Raw genomic sequence first — 10,565 nt, 5'->3', positions numbered from 1 at the left:
TACAGGGCCAAGTGGAAATGTTTTTCTCTTTATGTGTCTGCTCAGCACTTTCTGATGTCTTGTCATATTTAGTATCCTACAGGAATCTGGACTCAAGTTTTCATCCTTAAAGGTCCATCTGGCAACAATTTCTGCCAATAATGTCCTGGTGGAAGGCAACACCCTCTTCTCCCATCGGATCACTAAGTCATTCCTTAAGAGCATGCTGTGTCTCCATCCCCCAGTGAAACCTTCCATTCCTGAGTGGAGTTTGTCCCTGAATGGAGTTTGCTGATGGGCAAACCTTTTGAGCCAATGGCAACTATCACACTCCATCTTTTCTCTTGGAAAACAGCTTTCTTGGTTGCAGTCACTTCAGCAACGAGAGTCGGTGATCTTTGTGCTTTCTGGGTGGACACCATCTTCCACAAGGACAAAGTTGTACATCCTTCTACTCAAAGTGGTCTCAGAGTTCCATCTCTTGCAGCCCACAGTGCTATCTACCTTCTTTCCTGATCCAGCAGTTAAATGCAATGGACATTACACACTCTTGATGTTTGTAGACCCTTATCCTTCTACTTTACTAGGACTCAGCCTTTCCAAAAGGACCTCATCTCTTGTCACCACAGAATATAATGTCAGAGACTAGCAAAGTAAGTTACGTTCACCATTTCTCTGTGCTATGAACTGGTGAAACAACCATTATCTACTCAGCTCTGAGTCCATTCTATGAGAGCTGTGTCCACTTCCGCAGCCTTCCTGGGAGGTGTGTATCTAGATGACATCTGTAATAGTCTTTTCAATAGATATTTTTGTTGCATTATGCCCTAGACATCAGAGCATGTCAGGATGCATCCTGCAACCAGACAGTGTTGACATCCATATTCTACTGACCTGGCATGCTGACTTTGATCCTCAGATAGGCCTAAAACAGGTAAAGGGATCCTAGTTTATCTATGGTAACCTGGCTGCCAGAAGCCTCCATCTTGCTACACTAGGCTTGCTAATCACCCAGGTGTAGGACTGCACAGAGACCACAAAAAAGATAAACAGGTTGCTTACCAGTAACTGATGATCTGTGAACGGACATCTGTAAGTCACACATACCTGCCTGTCCTTCCCCACTGTGTGGCTACTTCCCCTCCCCATGACCAGCTTCCTGCCTTCCTCTGCTCAAAAAAGTTAATGTGAAAATAAACATAAGAGAAGACTTACAAACCTTTTGTATATTTAAAAGTTCACTTCATTGAAAAAACAGTTTGCTTACCTGTAACTGATTATCTTTTAATGGTCGTCTGTGAAGTCGCACATGTGAGTTAAGCCTGTGTATGAACCCAACCTTGGAAAGTATTAGAGTTAGCCTCTAACATTTCTGGTGTGCTTTTCCCCTGTGCTCTAGGGAGCAGGCACCAACTGCACATATCTTGAGGAGAAAGCGCCCTTCAACAGTTCCTTTTGACTGCCACTGTGAAGTCCCATCAACTAAAGGTAAGTGATCAAGAGATGGGGATCACTCTGAGGGGAAAGACCTCCCAGCCCTGGAAGCTAGTGAAGGAACAAAAGCAAAAAAGGGGCACTGTTGTTGTCGCATGTCTGAACAGCCACAGAGCTGGGAGGCAGAGTGAGTGCTGATGAGGGCAGCAATCTCTCTTCTCCCTGCTCCAGCTCTTCTCAGACCATGAAGGAAAAGTTGTCATGGGAGGACAAAAAGTACCGATTGGAGGTTTTGGAAACAGCCTTTCCATCATGCCTCTCCCTCAGTCCTGCTACTTCTGTAGGAAATGCAAGAGGGATGAGAACTGGAGGTGAGGGGATCTGGGAAGGCCAGGTTCAGACCCCCACCCCCCAGGGCCAGCCCTAGGGTGCATAGTGCCCCAGGCAGCCTTGCTGCCCCCTCCCCCCTCTGTGGCACTGCACCGCCCCCCACCCATGCTGCCACCTCCTCCCTCCCTTCTTCACAATTTTAATGCCTGGGAATGGGCATTGAAGCGCTGCGCTACTGGGCTCTCCAAAGGTCAATCCTCCCCCTGCCAATCAACTGATTGGCAGGGGAAACCACGGCGGAGGCTGGCTTCTATGCCCCTCCAGCGTGCTCATGATCAGCGCTGGGGGCAGCAGTGGCAAGCAAGCCACTGAAAAACTGCCACTGCCATTGCCTCCTCCCCGCTTCCTTCCTGGGCATGGGAAGGGCCTTTAAAGAGCCTGGGGGGGGGGTGTCAGCCTTTAAAGAGCCCAGGAGCGCGGCGCTTCACCAGGCATTGAAATTGTGAAGAAAGGAGGGAGGAGGAGGCTGGGGAGGCAAACAGTGATTTGCCTAGGGGGCGGGGCAGTGGGAGACCAAAATTGGCACCCCCACCCTGCCGGCGCCCTAGGCAAATGCCTAGTTTGCCTAGTGCGTGAGTTGGTTATGCCCACTACCAGTCGAATTGGGCTCCTCCCTCCCAGTGCCCAAGACAACTGCCTAGTTTGCCTCTCCCCCCTGCCACCACTGCTGCCACCACCGCCAGCCCCCTCCCTTCTGCCATGCTTCCCCCCCTCCAAGCTCACTGCGATGAGGCTGGGCCCTACTGGCTTCAATGCAGCCACATGTTTTTTGAAGCCAGCGCTGGAGGAGGCTTCGCTCTTCCTCACTTCCAGTTCCAGAAAGGAGGGGGGGAGAAGCCTCCTCCCATGCTGGCTTTAAAAAATGTGTGGCTGCCTTGAAGCTGGTAGGGCCCAGCCTCGTTGCAGTGAGCTTTGGAGGCAAGCTCGACAGAGCACAACAGGGTGGAGAGAGGGCGGCGGTGGGGCTCTAACTGGACTACCTCACAGGGTTGTGGGAGGTGGAGGGGATGGGACAGTGAAGAAAGAAGTCTGGTGTGCCTCCTTGAAATCCTCAGAAATAGGATGGGAGAAGAAAGGAAAGAGAGAGGTTGTAGTTGTGTTCAGCTGCTGAGGCTGGCAGGGGGGTTACTAAAAAAAAAAAAAACCTTACTTACTTGCAAGGTAGATGACTCATCTCCTAAAAGTGCTATACATATAAAAGGTAAGTGATTTGTATGGAAATGTAAGATACCCTCCTTTATGGTATCCCTTGGAAAAATCCTAGTCTTGCATATGATTAAATACATTTATTGGGACTATTGCAGATTCCCCAGTAAATCAATTGCATTCACTGCTAGGAATCAATTGCTTTTGTTTGTACTTTGAGTTTTTTTAAAAAAAATAATTAACTGGGTTTGCCTGTGTAATTTATAAAGTTTATATCTCCAGTAACTGGCACTACAGTTTAGGGCACACATGGCCCAGCCCAACAAAGTAACTTATATTAGATCTGGCCCTTGTAACAAATTATTTTGACACCTCTGGGGTTGCCATAAATCAACTGTAATTCGACAGCATTTTCCACCACCACCAGACTATAATCCTGTTCCTTATAACGCACCCTCCTGATCTGTTCCTTTCTGTTACAGTTTTAATCTTTTTATAAAAATGCCATCCTGAACATTTCTATCTGTCACATTCTGCCAGATACAAGTGTGGGAGCCTTACTGACCTCAGGCAGGCTACTTCATAAGGTGATTATACTGGGGAAATAGTACAGAGTTACGGTATGTGTGGTGGGCTCCCTGCATTTTCGTAAAAGGAGGGTGCCTTAGAGGGTCGGGGGCAACAGGTACCTCTGGGGCTGGCAAGCTGACCACACCCGCAAGAGGCTGATATTCGATGGGAACAATGGCTTCTGCTACATCGCTCCAAAAGTCAGTTCTCATTCCTTGATTATACTCAATATATACGGTAGTTAGGGGGAGTAGCAGTGGGTAACTAGACTGTCAGCAGGGCCAAAACGCCAGCAACAGCTATAGTTTCCCACCCATGCCACACCAGAATCTGAGGAATCCATAATAATTAAAGCCATGGCCTGATTTACCCCACTCCCATGTGTCTGCATGTATTCCTCCTATCTCTTCCTTTCTGTCTGGCTTCTTCTCCTTGTCCAAAGGAACTATGTAGGTGGATAGTATAGATAACTTGGTTCCTTCTGCACTTATTTAATGAGCCTATGCTGCACTTTTCTGGGATATGTATATTGATGAAATGTAGCTGATGGTTAACCCTGATGAAGGTTAACTTGCTACTAATTAACTTTGATTTAGTTGCCCAATCAATAGAATGTCCCTCAGTTCTTCATCCATGTATGTGCTTCAAACAGCGAATAATTGGCTTGCCTGTATTCTCCTTATGGACAAATTCAGCATTTGAGGTTGCATTTTTCTGAACCCCTAAAGTTTTTGCATTACTCAGGGCAGACTTGATTAGTGCTTCTTTGCAGACAGACCTCTTTTGAAAGCCAACATTCCTGTCAATAATTCTGTCTTACGTCCACATATGATTGTATTATATCACCTTTACTAGCGGTATGCTTTTTTAAAAGGCTGAAGTCAAAAACCATGCCAGGAATTAGCCTGCACTGACTTGATAGATAGCTTCAGCTCATGCCAGTTCTTCTGCCCATAGGTAAAGGCCTGGTTATCTTTATGATTTATCAGGTACACCATTTTAGTCCAACTGTTTAAAGGAGGACAGAGCCTCCTCTCCACCTTTATTAGACAATAACTCCAAGTGAGCCTTCATCTTCTAATTACTGAGTACATAATTTAATGTCATTAAACATCTTTTGAGTAGATGGAATTGCTCTAAAAGCCTTCACTCCAGAGCTCTAATATTAGGTTCTTGGCATCCATCCCTGCGTGTGAAAAGCAGCCAGTTTGTTTACCAGGAATTCAGACTCACATTACAGGGCAAATTAGCAGCCAGCTATTAGTCTGATTCAAGCACTTAACAATTACTGATCTTCTCCTCTTGGTCTGTGGCTAATGGAAGTGATCAGCTGCAAATAGAAAGGATGAAGGGCTGTTTGCTCATGGGCACTGGAGAGAAAGCATGGTACAGAGTAACCTCTTTTGACCCACAAGCCTTGCAAAATGAAAGTTCCAAACAGGGACAGGCATTCTGGAGAAGCATCTCCATTAGAAACCAAATCATACTCATGCTCAACAGATTCACTCTTGCAAGAACAAAAGTTCAACCACGATGTCCCAGAGGCAGAAGTAATTAGTTGCTGCTGATGTTTACCACAGGGCCACTTCACTGGAAATAATAGCAGGATGACAGTAACCATGTGCTGCCCATTTGTGTGCTGGTTATCCTTTCCCCTTAGGGTCAGGGTCTGTGTAGATGGCTGTACAGAGCTGTGTGAATATAGACACACAAGGCAAGATTGTGATCGTACTCAGGCAGTGTGAATGTTGTTGTCTTTCTAATTGGCCCAACTCAACAAAAAAAACAGCCTGAGAGTAAGGGTGCCAGCTGGCAAAAAAACCAAATGTCCAGTCCTCTTAATAGAGTTTTAATATGGAAAAATGGGCAGTTGAAGCTTTTCATGGCAAAGTGCTAAATAACACCAGCCAATAATTGCTGCAGCTCAAATGGGTATTAAAGGGACAGCTACAGGAGCCAGTTTAAAAGCTGGCAGCCCTACTTGAGGGAGAGCAAGAAACCCTCCTTCCGCCACTTCCCTATGCTACATGAGCTACCAGCTTAGGTTCTTTCGCAGGTTAAAGTTCTACACTTTATTACGGGTCCCAAACATTTATCCAAGTAAGTTTGTGAAGCCATTTTGTACTGTGGAACCTTATTAGGAAAGGAAAGGTCCCCTGTGCGAGCACCAGTCGTTTCCAACTCTGGGGTTGCTCTCACAACGTTTTCACAGCAGACTTTTTACGGGGTGGTTTGCCATTGCCTTCCCCAATTGAGGATAATCCCAGAGCTGACACCCAATGCACTTGGCCCACATGCTGGGACAGGGAAACGAGATGCTCTTCAAACTACCCCACACTTTTTAAAAGGAAGTTTTGCCTCATTCTTGATTAAACATTTGGACATTTCTAGCATAAAGCTCTGAGTCATTGTGCGAAGTGCACACCAGGTTCCCTGAAGAGCTTGATCTTGCATAAGAAAATTATTATGCACTGGACACTGTATAGATTTAAAATAAACAAGGACTTCCACATTTCATCAGAACAGTTTTAGTGAGTCAGCAGCTCACTCTGTAATAGCTTATGGATCAACAGTTCACCTACTGACTCCAAAGTATTGTCCCAGATAGTTATTGATATTGAGTACTTCCAAAGAGCATGAGAAACAAGCAATTATACAGTGATCTGCTTGTTCTGTGCTTACAACTGAGGTTTATAATCACTTGGGAAAAAATTACAGTAGCCATCTGACTTTCTGGTTATTGACAAGCGTTACCCTTTACAAATTGACCTCTTTAGAAATAAAGTCTTATCTCTGGCCCTCAAAGCACTCCCCGAACTGGATGGTGTTTCATTTGCCAGACATCACCCTGCCAACAAAAGTCTGCATAGTCAAAGCAAGGGTATTCCCAGTAGTAATGTATGGCTGTGATAGCTGGACCATAAGGAAGGCCAAGCGCTGAAGAATAGATGCTTTTGAGCTGTGCTGCTGGAGAAGAATCTTGAGAGTCCCTTGGACTGCAAAAAGGTTAGATCAGTCAGTCCTAAGGGAAATCAACCCAGACTATTCCCTGGAAAGTCAGATGCTGAAGCTGAAGCTGAAATACTTTGACCACCAAATGAGAAGGAGCACTCACTGGAGAAGATCCTGATGCTGGGAAAGACAGAGGGCAAAAGAAGAAGGGGACGGCAAAGGATGAGATGGCTGCACAGCATTACTGATGTAACTAACACAAATTTGAGCAGACTTCGGAAGATGGTAGAAGACAGGAGGGCCTGATGTGACATGGTCCATGGGGTCGCAAAGTTGGACTCGAACAACAAAGACAAGGAATTCTTGCCACACTTGCTCTAGTCATGTGTTGGCAAGTATGTAGGCAGAGCTAGTCTTTACTTATGGTTTTGTTTTGAAACACTTTAGAAATAGCAAGTTGGATCCAGTGAACCACAAACAGGAGTTCATGGGAAAGATCCTCTGTCTTTTCTTACATCGCATAGCCATTCTTGAGGGTTTGAGAAGTGCCAGAGCAGCACTGGATGCTACTGGATGAAAGAATCATTAGCATAAATTTCCTCCCTTTTGCATGAGCTCTTAATCCCACAGAAGAGTTTGTGCAAAACAGGATGGAGTTTATTTCTACTGGTTTATCTTTAAACAAAAGCCTGTTGTTTCCGTCAGTTTGCTCCTGAGGGTCATGTTTTCAGTGGGTACAGGAGGAAGAGGGAGAAACATCTTGGTGCATTTGGAAACTTCATGTGTAAAATGGCACTTAGGCTTCATACAGATAAATAGTTCTTCTTGGACAGAGGCAGATCTGTAGCTATGGAGGGGCATTTGGGGGAAATACCCCATGAAATATGTCATGCTGGACCTCTGAATTCCCACCAGTTTAAGTAGCCCTTTCTTGTTGCAGAGATTTAAGGGAAAACAACTATGCAGTTTTTTGTCCAGATTGTGGGGCAAAGAGCAGGGAGGGAGCTGTTAGCTGGCTGGAGTGGAATCAGTTGACCCCTTCCTGGCCAAACTAATTATCAGCCACTCCAGCCCATCACCCTTTCTCCCTGGGTTCTTCCTTTATTTTTTTCTTATACCCTCCTTAATATCTGGTGAGGAATAAGAATACTACGCAGAAAACTGGAATGAGATTTATGGTAGTTTTGTTTCAGAGGGTTGCCATGTTGGGCTGCAGTAGAACAGTTACATTTTAGTCCAGTAGCAATTAGAGACCAACCAGATTTTTAGGGTATAAACTTGACTTAATTCACAAGTTTAGAACAATGGACTCCCCCCCCACCCCAGGTAAAATGAGAACATAAGATTTGCATCTCATCCCAGATGCAAATTTTCTGCCCCATGTATTTGTTTCTCTCTGAACTGATCAAGCTGATTACAATATGCATTGTACCCTTGGAATCCCAAGTTCCTTTTTTACTGCACTCATCCCACTTTCTGACTGAGATATAGAGACTCAGAGATTTCTGTATCTGGTGAAAGGAGCTTTGATTCTCAAAAGTTTATACCCTGAAAATCTTATTGGTCTTTAAGATGTTACTGGACTCAAATCTAATAGTATTTTGGGGCTGCCTCCTCTGTTGCCTCAATAGCAGGACAAAAAAATGAATGTTGTTTCACTCAGTTTGGAACTTGGTTTCAGACATTAACTGCAACCCATCTAGGCTGCTATAACTTGCTTTTTAAAAAGAATGTATGTCTTGCACATGTGCAGAATGCCTTTTACTGACCAATGAATGAATGACCACTGTCAAGCTTCTGTCATTACCTCCTCCCACCCAAAAAGCCCGTGATGAGGGCAGATGGACTGAAGCACCATAATGCTCAGACAGGTTTAAACTCCAGAATAAAACAAAAACCAAGTGGCAGCGTAATAACTAACATTTATTTCAATATGAGCTCTCATGAGACACAGCTTACTTCTTCAGAAAGTTCATATTGAAATAAAAGTGCCACTGGATATTTTATTTTGCTACCCCTTTTCAATTAAATTAGGGTTGCCAATAGGCATGGGAACAAAACTAACTGTGAATCATGATTTGTGCTCAAAATGGTTGATTAATTGTTCGTTTCAAACTGGTTCGTTTCATCAGATCATGCATGAACTGGAAAGCAAACTGGCCATTTTCCTAGGCGGTTTGTTTGTTTTGTTTTTCTAGACAGCCTAGCACCAACGCTGGAGGTGGACTTCTGGGAGCTCTAGAAACACCCATAACATTTGTCCATAGCTTGACTGGCAGCTCTGAGAGCCCATCATGGAGCTTCTATTGTGCTCAATGGGAGTAAGTGGTATTTATTGCCACATCCTTGGTCAGTTGTTTTCACTTTGCAAGCAGCTTTTGCATGGGTTAGTTGCATCATGTGCTTGTTGATTTGGCTGCTGCTGTGTTCTAGAATTTAGGGACTCCTTTTGTCCTCCAGCCCCACATTGTGGGATGATTTTAAACACCTTCCAGTTGGGAATGTGTTGCCAATTGCTCCTCTGTGGTTTAAGGGACCTTAGCCCCGAGATTTGAGTTGCGGGTTTTTTGTTTGTTTCCCCCAGACCTACTTATTGCTGGGTTTTGCTTATGAACAGAATCCACTTGTTGTGCCCTACGGGTTTCAGGGACCCCCATCTACTTCTCACCTTACTTCTACAACTTTATTTCAAATTCTAATTTGTTTTGATGGGCTTTGATTTCTTTTAATCAGAGAGAACAAACCGACTTATGCCTCTGTGGTTTTCAGAGACCTGAGCTACAGAGGTTCATGTGTCGCCTTCCTTTCTCCTTTTTTCAAAATTTAATGATTCTGCTGGGGGTTGTTATTCTGCTTCTGCCAGTGTGGCTGTTTTATTTTTTGGCTTTCAAAATCAACTTGCTGAGCCATTCTGGGAAACATTTTCCTTGACTGGGCTGCATTATTATTAGCTTTTGTTTTAATGTTTGATTTCTATCAGTTTACCAAAACTGACTGCTCTGTGAGCACCTGCTTTGGGGGCTGTTACAAAATCCAATTCTAACCAGATTTGGAGAGCAGGTACATTAGAGTCTGTTGAAGAGTTTGCTGCCTGTTTGGCATCTCTAGCCCATTGGGGGTGGGGCTGTCCTACCACCTCCCAACCTAACAAACCATCTTGTGACACCAGCTTTGGGGGGCTGAACTCAGTCCCCCCCTCCAATTCTCACCAAAATTGGGGAGCAGGTAGAGGAGAGTCTGCTGAAGTTTGCCACAAGTCCGGTGTCTAGCCCATTCAGGAGCCATTATACCACTTCCTGAACCAACACACCAAAAATCTGTTTGGAAAATTGGAAAAAACATGACTCAACATGAACCAATGAATCAGGCAACCAAATGAACCATAAATCAAAATGAACCACCATTTCCCCAGTTCATGTACATCTCAAATTGCCAACCTTCAAATGAGTCCTGGAGATCTCCTGGAATTACAACTGATCTCAACTACAGAGATTGGTTCTCCTGGAGAAAATGGCTGCCTTGGAGGGTGGACTCTATGGCATTACATCCCTGCTGAGCTTCTTCCCTTCCCCAAACCATGCACTCCCCAGTCTCCACTCCCAGATCTTAAAATTTCCCAACCTGGAAATGGCAACCCTAAATTGAACCCCAGAGCCTTTCCAGCAAAGAAACAAATACTTTACTACAGAAGGCCAAAGCGCTGAGGAGGCAAAATATCTTGGGAGTCTTAAGACTCATCACCTCTTGTGACAGAAAAATAAGGAGGTTGTGATGGCCTTCTCACATAGGGACCATGGCCATTATGAAAAAGAGCATCTTCTTTTAAATTAAAGTTATTGCTTGTTTACCTGCATAGTCCAGGTAATGGTACCAGCTATGGAATAAGCTGAGGAACAAGGGTTTCTGTTTCTAGCTATACTAACATAATCGAATTCTAAAAAATTAGGATGCTAACAGAGCAAGCTGAAGGAGGCCTACTCAGAAGTGTGTCCCATTTTATTTACTAGAGTTTATTCCCAGGAAAATATTCTTAGTACTGTAGCCTAAGGGAGGACATGTCTCTTGTCTAACTCGTTTCACATGTTTCAAGAGTG

Source organism: Heteronotia binoei, chromosome 5, assembly GCF_032191835.1.
Source record: "Heteronotia binoei isolate CCM8104 ecotype False Entrance Well chromosome 5, APGP_CSIRO_Hbin_v1, whole genome shotgun sequence".
Classification (NCBI taxonomy): Eukaryota; Metazoa; Chordata; class Lepidosauria; order Squamata; family Gekkonidae; genus Heteronotia; species Heteronotia binoei.
The sequence above is the reverse complement of the archived record's forward strand: the minus strand, read 5'-3'. Positions refer to the sequence as shown.